Raw genomic sequence first — 12,531 nt, forward strand, 5'->3', positions numbered from 1 at the left:
TCTTGATTAGATAAGTATTCAACCCCTTGAGTGAATACATGTTAGCATCACCTTTGGCAACAATTACAGCTGTGAGGGTTTTTGTGTAAATCTTTAAGAGCTTTTCATACCTGAATATTTATTTAAAAAATTATATTCTTAAAAAAATTCTTCCAAGTTCTTTCAAGTCGATTGAAGTCAAAACTGTAACTAGACCACTCAGGAACATTCAATGTCGTCTTGGTAAGCAACTCCAGTGTATACTCCTGGGGGCTGGTCCAACTCAAAGTTTCACAAAAAAAAAAAAATCCTCCCCATGTACTGTAAGATAATTCTTTGAGGGGGAGGATGTTCAATTTAACTCAAATTAATATTTACGATCACAAATAACGATAACTGTATCAACCCTGTGTTTATAAACGTAGATATCTACTTTGCATTTTGTGGCACAGGGCACCTTTTTACTGAAGAACTTTTTTTTTAATGATTTGATTTTGTTTTGTTTTTGTGTACTGTTGTGTATATTAAGTATATTCATGTGTATATGGATGTGACGTTTTAATGTGTTTATTGTATTTTGATCTGTGTTGTGTTATACAGGGCTCATCTGAAAAAGAGACCTCTAGTACTACAACTCTGTCTCCCTCAAGTGGTAAGAACATGGCTGTATCTGCTTCAGTTTTAAGCCGTATACTAAAGTACAGCGAGCATTTTTAGATCATTTCAGTGTGGCAAAACAAATGATGTTAGAAGTTAGCTAAAAAATCAGAAACCAACACCTCAAAAAACATAAACCTATGTTTATGGAATTTACATTTTTGTAATTTAGCAGACACTCTTATCCAGAGTGACTTACAGGAGCAATTAGGGTTAAGTGCTTTGCTCAAGGGCACATCGACAGATTTTTCACCTAGTCAGCTCGGAGATTCGAATCAGAGACCTTTTGATTGCCGGGCCAATACTCTTAACCTCTATGCTACCTGCTGCCCACATGTGAATGTGAGCCATGTATCAGTAACCATTGAATAAAGACCAAATTTAGGAGTTCAATGGCAAAAACATTACTATAAACACACCAAAAGTATTTTCAGGCCAGCATTCAAATTGTGCAAAAAACACCTGAGTTAGCGACACACTGATCTCTGACATGGGAAAAGTGGTCATGGCAAACATTGAAACAGAGAAAGAAAACCCTGAGGGTATTCACATGAGCAGCAAGCATTGTTCTTTTAAGTGATTTGAGTCAGTATGAATCCGCTACCAGCTTTCGGACAGAGATATATTTTAATACAACAATCTCTACAATGACCTTGTTTAAAAAATCACTTTAAAAAAAGTTTAATGACAAATGTGTATAAAAGACACCAATTTGAAGTTCCATTGCTCTAGTTTCAAAGAAGGAGCCAATACTAGTATAAGGGATTTGCGTCAATTCAACCTGGTATCAGGACAAAATGTGATTCAGAGTCACCGAATATACTTTAAGTATTTTTATTAAACTCAAGCGATAAATGGTAAATGCAATTTTCGTATATACGAGTTCTCTGTATCACCTCGCAGGGCAGAACAGGGAACTGGCAGGATGTAAGTAAACAGCTGTTCTTATACGGTGACAGACGTAGTTCCAACCCGTCTGTTGGCCTGTCACAGTAGAGGCTGAGCGTGGTTTAAACTCTGCTCAGCCTATCGCCGGCGCTCAGGCTAGTCCCAGCCTCTTGGCGCTCTTTGGTGTCCCGGCGCTGTTGCTGTGTAGATTACGCTCCCTCACCCCAGAGACTGAGGTCAGACAGCTCTGCAACATTGTCTGAGCTATTTGCACCTGCATACAAAGCACACTGTTCTCGCTCAAGGCTAACCATAGCTTCCCAGCACACTTATCTGGGGCTAACTGTTACTTCCAGCACACACACACAGACACCCAGGCGCCCAGGCTAACAGTTGCTAATATTATATCACATGTGATATAGCATTGGGTTATAGTGCAATAAACACAAATCCTAACACTAGCAACACAATGACTGGCATTTGATTTGTCCCCAAATAAATTATCTAAAAACCAAACACCATGTCAATCCATTTTAGAATACTTAATCACATTTTCAGTAGTTAATAATGCATAAATTGTAATATTGGACATTAAATATATAGTCTATCCGGTTAGATGGCTTTGGAGCGTGGAAGAGAGCTTTGGCGGTGAGGCTTTTGCTCAGCATCGCCCTCTCTCCTGTCCCTTTCAGCATCACCCAGTCTCTTGTCCTTCTCCCTCTGACGAACCTCTCCATCTTCATTTCTGATGCTCCCCTCCCCACCACTTTCAAATGTTCTCCTCATGTACTCAATCTTACTCCATTGCTTTTCCTCATCTCTTTCCCTCTTACTCCCCAAGTCCATGTCAATGTCAAAAAAATTTTTTATGGACACTCACTCCTTCCTCTTTCAAGGCCCCTTTAGCTGTCCCTCTCGCAATTCCACTCTTTCTTTTCACCTCATACTCCCTTTAAGTCAATACTGTACTTAACGTTTGTATTTGTATATATTATGGATCCCATCAACAGCTACTCTTCCTGGGGTCCGGCAGAATTAAGGCAGTTATACAATTTAAAAAACATGACAATACATTCATTACAGAATTCACAACACACTGTGTGCCCTCAGGCCCATACTCCACTACCACATATCTACAACACAAAATCCATGTGTACGTGTGTGTATAGTGCGTATGTTTGTGTTACTTCACAGTCCCCGCTGTTCCATAAGGTGTATTTTTACCTGCTTTTTAAATCTGATTCTATTGCTTGCATCAGTTACCTGATGTGGAATAAAGTTACATGTAGTCATGGCTCGCCTCCCATAGTCTATTCTGGACTTGGGGACTGTGAAGAGACCTCTGGTGGCATGTCTTGTGGGGTATGCATGGGTGCTCGGTACCCTTCTTTCTTACTATTGTTCTCCTTTTTACTTTCCTTCTCTTCCTAACTCTTATCTACCCCCTTATTGGTCTTATTCCCTTTTTATCTTCCCCCTGGAATTTCTTGTCCAACTTTTTGTCAAGCTGAGCTAGTCTAACTGGGTCTGACTCCCGGCCATCATCCATCTTCACATCCTCCAGCTTGATTCCATCCCTGGTCTTCTGCAGCTGGGTTTTCACGTTGTTCAGCTCCAATAACCCATTCTGCAGGTCCTTGGATCTTGGTGGCAAACTTGGTGCAGTTCCTTGCAAGCTAGAAAGAGCTAGAAAGACGTTGAGCGCGAGGAAGAGGGTGGACATGACGAGCGCAGTGACGCTGATGGCCTGGGCAGCTTTGGCGGCCCCTCTGGCCACACCCAGAGCCTGCACGGTGCTGATGAACTTGTCTGTGTTGATCATCAGGGCCTTCCCAGCCTGCCCCCACCCCTCCTTCATCACATGCTTAATGTTGTGGTTCAGAGCCTTCTTGGCTGTACTCTGTGTACTTTTCAAAGTTCCACTCCCACATAGCTTCCTATCCCAGTCTGCTGTCCCCACATGCTTCAATATGGCCACCATTGTTCCTGTACCCAAGAAGGCAAAGATAACGGAATGAAATTACTACCGCCCCGTAGGACTCACTTCTGTCATCATGAAGTGCTTTGAGAGACTAGTCAAGGATCATATCACCTCCACCTTACCTGTCACCTTGTCACCCTTTTTTGAGGATTCCACTGAATATACCCTTTTTTTCCTTTTAGGAGAATACAGTGTAATTTGAATAACCATTTTAATGAGTATAAACATGTATACTTATGTCATGTTCATAATGATAACCTGACCCAGGTGGTTTTGTCGAAGTCTAATTGCAGTAACTCTGCCACCTTAGGGTTGTTGTTGTCAGACAGACTGTGATTGCTGACTGAGAGTTCCCTATGTGCAGAGAGGTTTTTACTGGAACACAAAACAGTAGAGCAGTTAGAAAATGAACAGACTCTTACTGTAAGTAACTAAAGCAAACAAACACGTTTGTTTAACAGATGATCCTAGACTCACCTTTTACTGAGGATTCCACTAAACATCCCTCCTTTCTCCTGATAGAAGAAAACTGTCATTTCAATTGATTGTAAATCACATGTATACTCATGTTCATAATTATTAGTATCTTTCTATGCAGATGCCCAAGTATTTTTTTCAAAGTCTAATGCAGTTACTCTGCCTCACCTTAGGGTTGTTGTTGTCAGACTGTTGTTGCTGGCTGACAGCTCACTGTGTAATGACTGCTTTTCCTGAACAACAGTTACCTTAACAAGAGTGCTCCAATTTAAGATGCCTCCTTCTAGTAGTTGCTGGCTGATAGTTAATTGTGTAATGTTTGGTTGTCCTGAGAAACAGATCGAGATACCTGTTTGGCCAGAGAGAATGCATAATAACATTTGCTATGGGGTACATGCTATTCAAGTCAGCATATTTATAGGTAGGTTGGTAACAAAATGGTGCCGGAAGAAATTGCAGCAGTTTTATGGGCGCCCAACCAATTGTGCTATTATGTGGGCTTTTTTCGCGTTATTTGTAACTTATTTTGTACATAATGTTTCTGCAACCGTATCTAACGGCAAAAAAGAGCTTCTGGATATCAGGACAGCGATCACTCACCTCGGATTAGACAAAGATTTTTTCTTCAACAAGCAGGACGCACAGAACATTCTCCGAACACCCGACAAGACCAACATCCCAGTTATTTGCAAGAGGAAGAGACGCAAGTACAGAGGACACAGCGGGTTGCCTCGTACGGATCTGCAGAAGGCGAGTGGAAAGCTGCCATTACCGTCAATATTACTCGCTAACATGCAATCATTGGACAATAAATTAGACGAGGTACGATCACGAATATCCTACCAACGGGACATCAAAAACTGTAATATCCTATGTTTCACGGAATCGTGGCTGAATGATGACATGGATATTCAGCTAGTGGGATATACGCTGCACCGGCAAGATAGAACAGCACACTCCGGTAAGATGAGGGGGGGCGGTGTGTGCATATTTGTAAACAACAGCTGGTGCACGAAATCTAAGGAAGTCTCTAGATTTTGCTCGCCTGAAGTAGAGTATCTTCTGATAAATTGCAGACCACACTACTTGCCTAGAGAGTTTTCAGCTATACTTTTCATGGCTGTTTATTTACCACCACAGACAGATGCTGGCACTAAGACCGCACTCAGTCAGTTGTATAAGGAAATAAGCAAACAGGAAACCACTCACCCAGAGGCGGCGCTCCTAGTGGCCGGAAACTTCAATGCAGGCAACTTAAATCAGTTCTACCTAATTTCTATCAACATGGTAAATGTGCAAACAGAGGGGAAAAAATTCTAGATCACCTGTACTCCACACACAGAGATGCGTACAAAGCTATCCCTCGCCCTCCATTTGGTAAATCCGACCACAACTCTATCCTCTTGATTCCTGCTTACAAGCAAAAATGAAAGCAGGAAGCACCAGTGACTCGGTCTATAAAAAAGTGGTCAGATGAAGCAGATGCTAAACTACAGGACTGTTTTGCTATCACAGACTGGAACATGTTCCGGGATTCTTCCGATGGCATTGAGGAGTACACCACATCAGTCACTGGCTTTATCAATAAGTGCATCGAGAACGTCATCCCCACAGTGACTGTACGTACATACCCCAACCAGAAGCCATGGATTACAGGCAACATTCGCACTGAGCTAAAGGGTAGAGCTGCCGCTTTCAAGGAGCAGGACTCGAACCTGGAAGCTTATAAGAAATCCCGTTATGCCCTCCGACAAACCATCAAACAGGCAAAGCATCAATACAGGACTAAGATTGAATTGTACTACACCGACTCCGACGTTCGTCTTATGTGGCAGGGCTTGCAAAATATTACAGACTACAAAGGGAAGCACAGCCGCAAGCTGCCCAGTGACACGAGCCTACCAGACGAGCTAAATCACTGCATGCTCGCTTTGAGGCAAGCAACACTGAGGCATGCATGAGAGCATCAGCTGTTCCGGACGACTGTGTGATCACGCTCTCCGTAGCCGACATGAGTAAGACCTTTAAACAGGTCAACACTCACAAGGCTGCGGGGCCAGACGGATTACCAGGACGTGTGCTCCGGGCATGTGCTGACCAACTGGCAGGTGTCTTCACTGACATTTTCAACATGTCCCTGATTGAGTCTGTAATACCAACATGTTTCAAGCAGACCACCATAGTCCCTGTGCCCAAGAACACGAAGGCAACCTGCCTAAATGACTACAGACCCGTAGCACTCACGTCCGTAGCCATGAAGTGCTTTGAAAGGCTGGTAATGGCTCACATCAACCCCATTATCCCAGAAACCCTAGACCCACTCCAATTTGCATACCACCCAAACGGATGATGCAATCTCTATTGCACTCCACACTGCCCTTTTCCACCTGGACAAAAGGAACTACAGTGTGAGAATGCTATTCATTGACTACATCTCAGCGTTCAACACCATAGTGCCCTCAAAGCTCATCGCTAAGGACCCTGGGACTAAACACCTCCCTCTGCAACTGGATCCTGGACTTCCTGATGGGCCGCCCCCAGGAGGTGAGGGTAGGGAGCAACACATCTGCCACACTGATCCTCAACACGGAGCCCCCCAGGGGTGCGTGCTCAGTCCCCTCCTATACTCCCTGTTCACCCACGACTGCATGGCCAGGCACGACTCCAACACCATCATTAAGTTTGTAGACGACACAACAGTGGTAGGCCTGATCAACGACAAGACAGCCTATAGGGAGGAGTTCAGAGACCTGGCCGGGTGGTGCCAGAATAACAACCTATCCCTCAATGTAACCAAGACTAAGGAAATGATTGTGGACTACAGGAAAAGGAGGACCGAGCACACTCCCATTCTCATCGACATGGCTGTAGTGGAGCAGGTTGAGAGCTTCAAGTTCCTTGGTGTCTACATCACCAACAAACTAGAATGGTCCAAACACACCAAGACAGTCGTGAAGAGGGAACGACAAAGCCTATTCCCCCTCAGGAAGCTTAAAAGATTTGGCATTGGTCCTCAGATCCTCAAAAGGTTCTACAGCTGCAACATCGAGTGCATCCTGACTGGTTGCATCACTGCCTGGTACGGCAATTGCTCGGCCTCCGAACGCAAGGCACTACAGAGGGTAGTGCGTACGGCCCAGTACATCACTGGGGCTAAGCTGCCTGCCACCCAGGACCTCTACACCAGGCAGTGTCAGAGGAAGGCCCTAAAAATTGTCAAAGACCCCAGCCACCCCAGTCATAGACTGTTCTCTCTACTACCGCATGGCAAGCGGTACCTGTGTGCCAAGTCTAGGACAAAAAGGCTTCTCCTATCCTCCCGATCCTCGACTTCGGCGATGTCATCTACAAAATAGCTTCCAATACTCTACTCAGCAAACTGGATGCAGTCTATCACAGGTGCCATCCGTTTTGTTACCAAATCACCTTATACCACCCACCACTGCAACCTGTATGCTCTAGTCGGCTGGCCCTCGCTACATATTCGTCGCCAGACCCACTGGCTCCAGGTCATCTATAATTCTATGCTAGGTAAAGCTCCGCCTTATCTCAGCTCACTGGTCACGATAACAACACCCACCCGTAGCACACGTTCCAGCAGGTATATCTCACTGATCATCCCCAAAGCCAACACCTCTTTGGCCGCCTTTCCTTCCAGTTCTCTGCTGCCAGTCACTGGAACGAATTGCAAAAATCACTGAAGCTGGAGACTTATATTTCCCTCACCAACTTTGAACATCAGCTATCTGAGCAGCTAACCGATCGCTGCAGCTGTACATAGTCCATCTGTAAATAGCCCACCCAATCTACCAACCTCATCCCCATACTGTTTTTATTTACTTTTCTGCTCTTTTGCACACCAGTATCTCTACTTGCACATCATCATCTGCTCATTTATCACTCCAGTGTTAATCTGCTAAATTGTAATTCTTCGCTACTATGGCCTATTTATTGCCTACCTCCTCATGCCTTTTGCACACACTGTATATAGACTTTTCTTTCCTACTGTGTCATTGACTTGTTTATTGTATTGGCTTGTTTATTGTTTATTCCATGTTATTCCATGTGGAACTCTGTGTTGTTGTCTGTGTCACACTGCTTTGCTTTATCTTGGCTAGGTCGCAGTTGTAAATGAGAACTTGTTCTCAACTAGCCTACCTGGTTAAATAAAGGTTAAATAAATATTTTTACTGAACAGGTGAATAGTTCTCAACTCTCAAATCACCTTAATGTTGTTGTTTTCAGAGAGACTGTCATTTCTGGCTGAGAGTTCACTGTGTAATGACTGCTGGTCCTGTATGACAAGAGAAGCTAGTTTGGTACAAATTACAGGCAACACAACGATCAAATGATGTTCGTGCACAGTGACAATTTAATTATTAATCGGTTCGCTTTACAGTTCATTGATAAAATCAAGTTTAATGGACTCATGAAAGCACCCTTTCCTTTGTTCCTACATTTAGTTCACACGTTTAGAAATCATATCATACAGGGCTACTTCACCTCTACTTCTTGAGATGGTTCTGTTCAAGTTTGGAAGACTTTTTGAACATTCCACTGAAGATGCCTTCTTTCTCCTGAAACATACAGAGGGCCGTTTACACAGAACATCAACATGAAGTTATCAGAGAATCAAATAAGTAGAGTTTAAAGCTAGAATCCTTAGTTGCTACATCCATTATCAGACTTATAAATGAATGACATATACCCATTGATTCTTGAGTAATATAACTTGACAACCATGTCCTGTGTATGTTTGGTGGGACGTTGATGGAATATTCTAACCCTAAAAAAAACTGGACGCATGAATGTTCTTGGAACTCCCATGAAACGTGTCTAAAACATTCAAATCTTATATTCAGAGAACATGGTAACCATGTTCTGTGTATGTTTGGTGGGACGTTGATGGCATATTCTCATAACCCTCAGAAAACTGGACACATGAATGTTCTTGCATGCAAATTCGATCGTGGACTGTTCTTACTGGAGAGGGTCACTGCAGACCCCATGGATCGTGTGTCTGTGACAGACCATCGAAGTTTCGACGCACATATTGATAGAGGTGTGATGGAGACGTTCTTCAGAACTTCCAATATCAACTGGCGGCGGCAGCCTCGACCAGTTGGATCAGGATGGCAAATGACAGATGAGTAGGTTGTTTTGCTGTCGGTAACTAACAATATAAGCTCCATTTTTACACGAGGCAGTGTTGTTCAGTACAGTGATCAATTTTGTGATCAATTCAGCCATAACGGGGCTAGCTAGCTAAATAAATGTTATTGGTCGCATACATATGTTTAGCAGACGTTATTGTGGGTGAAGCCTAATGCTTGTGTTCTTAACTCCAACAGTGCAGTAATGTCTAACAATACATATATATATAAAAGTAAAATAATGGAATTAAGAAATATAGAAATATTAGGATGAGGACTGTCGGAGTATATATATATATATATATATACACACACACACACAGTGGGGAGAAGTATTTGATACACTGCAGATTTTGCAGGTTTTCCTACTTACAAAGCATATAGAGGTCTGTAATTTTTATCATAGGTACACTTCAACTGTGAGAGACGGAATCTAAAACAAAAATCCAGAAAATCACATTGTATGATTTTTAAGTAATTCATTTGCATTTTATTGCATGACATAAGTATTTGATACATCAGAAAAGCAGAACGTAATATTTGGTACAGAAACCTTTGTTTGCAATTACAGAGATTGTCAATATGGGGTTGTGTGTGTAGATGGGTGATAATTTTTTTTATCCGTTTTGAATTCAAGCTGTAACACAACAGAATGTGGAATAGGTCAAGGGGGATGAATACTTTCTGAAGGCAATGTATGTAGTTTGAGAAAAGAGATATCTATGTAAAGAGTTGATGCTACCTGTCAGTGTGAGTCATTTGCCATATTTCCCCTCTTTCAGGAATATAACGTTACAATTGTATAGCTAATAGGCTATGTTTTTGTAGGTGAATGAACCTACAGCAGCCAAGGTGATAATGGCTGGGGTCATTTTGCTTGTTTTTACTGTTCTCCAAATACCATTTAAGTTCCAACTTCAAAAAATGACCTGTGTCCCTTCCGGACCTCATTAAAACTCAAACCCCTGTTATGGCCCTGTGTTCATGCAAACCTTTCTCACACTCATGCCCTCTCAACCCATTAAACACAACCTCTCTTTTTCTCTCTCTCCAGGTGTATCTGACTAGCACTTCTGGCTCTCCTGTAAAGGGCATTGAAATAGAGAGTGAGGGACAGAAATAACTCACTGACAGCCACAGAATAGCTGTCATCACCATTAACACTGTTCACACAGATCCCAAAAAATATGTACAAGTGAAAACTGCTGTGTCTGATTTACGCCAGGGTGTGAATACTTATGTAAAAAATATATTTCTGTATTTCCTTTTTACAGAGTTAGGAAGGACGCCTGTATCTTTGCAGTGACCGGGTTTATTGATGCACCATCCAAAGTGTAATTAATAACGTCACCATACTCAAAGGGATATGCAATGTCTGCATTCATTTTATTTTTACCCATCTACCAATAGGTGCCCTTCTTTGCGAGGCATTGGAAAACCTCCCTGGTCTATGTAGTTGAATCTGTGTTTGAAATTCACTGCTCGACTGAGGGACCTTACAGATAATTGTATGTGTGTGGAACAGAGATGAGGGTAGTCATTACAAAAATCATGTTAAACCCTTATTGCATAAAGTCTATGAAACTTAAGCAGATTTTTACTCCTAAACGTATATAGTCTTGTCATAACAAAGGGGTTGAATTGACTCATTATGGGGTATTTTGTGTAGGCCAATGACACAATCTCAATTTCATCCATTTAAAATTCAGGCCGTAACAACAAAATGTGGAAAAAGTCAAGAGGTGTCCAATAGTCCAATAGTGTCCTGGTCAGTGTCAGTCGTGATGAGGATGCCGCCATAGAAACTGTACTGTGCTTCGGATCCAATGTTCTGGTAAACATAGGTCTGTGGATCATCTGGCCTTATCTTAGATTTTCAGAAGCAAAACATAAAGAGATAGGTGGTTGTTTTCATTGACTTACAGTTGAAGTCATAAGTTTACATACACTTAGGTTGGAGTCATTAAAATTTGTTTTTCAACCACTCCACAAATTTCTTGTTAATTAACAAACTATAGTTTTGGCAAGTCGTTTAGGACATCTACTTTGTGCATGACAAGTAATTTTTCCAACAATTGTTTACAGATCATTTCACTGTATCACAATTCCAGTGGGTCAGAAGTTTACATACACTAAGTTGACTGTGCCTTTAAAGAGCTTGGAAAATTCCAGAAAATTATGTCATGATTTTAGAAGCTTTTGATAGGCTAATTTACATAATTTGATTCAATTGGAGGTGTACCTGTGAATGTATTTCAAGGTCTACCTTCAAACTCAGTGTGTCTTTGCTTGACATCATGTGAAAATCAAAAGAAAACAGCCAAGACCTCAGAAAAACATTTGCAGACCTCCACAAGTCTGCTTCATCCTTGGGAGCAATTTCCAAATTGCCTGAAGGTACCACGTTCATCTGTTCAAACAATAGTACGCAAGTATAAACACCATGGGACCACGCAGCCATCCTACCGCTCAGGAAAGAGACGCGTTCTGTCTCCTAGAGATGAATGTCCTTTGGTGCAAAAAGTGCAAATCAATCCCCGAACAGCAGCAAAGGACCTTGTGAAGATGCTGGAGGAAACAGGTACAAAAGTATCTATATCCACAGTAAAATTAGTCCTATATCAACATACCCTGAAAGGCTGCTCAGCAAGGAAGAAGCCACTGCTCCAAAACCGCCATAAAAAAGCCAGACTACGGTTTGCACCTGCACATGGGGACAAAGATCGTACTTTTTGGAGAAATGTCCTCTGGTCTGATGAAACAAAAATAGAACCGTTTGGTCATAATGACCATCGTATGTTTGGAGGAAAAAGGGGGACGCTTGCAAGCCGAAGAACACCATTCCAACCGTGAAGCACGGGGGTGGCAGCATCATGTTGGTTGTGGTGGTCCTTTTGCTGCAGTAGGGACTGGTGCACTTCACAAAATAGATTGCATCATGAGGCAGGAAAATTATGTGGATATATTGAAGCAACATCTCAAGACATCAGTCAGGAAGTTAAAGCTTGGGTCAAAAGTTAAATGGTTCTTCCAAATGGACAATGACCCCAAGCAAACTTCCAGAGTTGTGGCAAAATGGCTTAAGGACAACAAAGTCAAGGTATTGCAGTGGCCATCACAAAGCCCTGACCTCAATCCTTTAGAACATTTGTGGGCAGAACTGAAAAAGTGTGTGCGAGCAAGGAGGGCTACAAACCTGTCTCAGTTACACCAGCTCCGTCAGGAGGAATGGGCCAAAATTCACCCAACTTATTGTGGGAAGCTTGTGGAAGGGTACCTGAAACATTTGACCCAAGTTAAACAATTTAAAGGCAATGCTACCAAATACTAATTGAGTGTATGTAAACTTCTGACCCACTGGGAATGTGATGAAAGAAATAAAAGCTGAAATAAATC

This window comes from Salvelinus alpinus, chromosome 23, assembly GCF_045679555.1.
Source record: "Salvelinus alpinus chromosome 23, SLU_Salpinus.1, whole genome shotgun sequence".
Classification (NCBI taxonomy): domain Eukaryota; kingdom Metazoa; phylum Chordata; class Actinopteri; order Salmoniformes; family Salmonidae; genus Salvelinus; species Salvelinus alpinus.